Below are 512 nucleotides of genomic sequence, written 5' to 3'. Positions count from 1 at the left end.
TGACCTTGCCATTGTACTACATCCCAGGTGCGCATGCACATTTGTAAGTGTGTGTGTCCGTGTTGCATCTGAATTTCTTTGAGTGTACGTTTGTGTGTGTAGGCATCTATGTGTGGTTGTTGGCCTGCGTGTGTGTGTGTGTGTGTGTGTGTGTGTGTGTGTGTGTGTGTGTGTGTGTGTGTGTGTGTGTGTGTTTTACTCACCCTGTGGCATGAAGTGAACCCTCCCCACTGCCTGAATGAGGTCAGTGCTTTTTGCTGGCTGAGTCTGGGATGATAAAATACCTGCTCATAAAGCCTGTTTGTTTATCTTTGGCTGAATAGAGAGACCAAGCTCTCCACAGCCTCGCTTTGGGGCAAATCCCGCTGTCTCTCTTAAGGACAACAGAACCTCTCACAGGCCATTGCCAAAGCAAACAGCCCATTCAGCCATTACTGGCCCAGCACGTAAAAACAAAGGCACAGGACCGGACCCAGGAGTCATCTCATTGGCTTTTGGAAATGGCTGCAGCA

The sequence above is a fragment of the Clupea harengus genome, chromosome 21 (genome assembly GCF_900700415.2).
Source record: "Clupea harengus chromosome 21, Ch_v2.0.2, whole genome shotgun sequence".
NCBI classification, from domain to species: domain Eukaryota; kingdom Metazoa; phylum Chordata; class Actinopteri; order Clupeiformes; family Clupeidae; genus Clupea; species Clupea harengus.
This window is presented reverse-complemented; position numbering follows the sequence as displayed.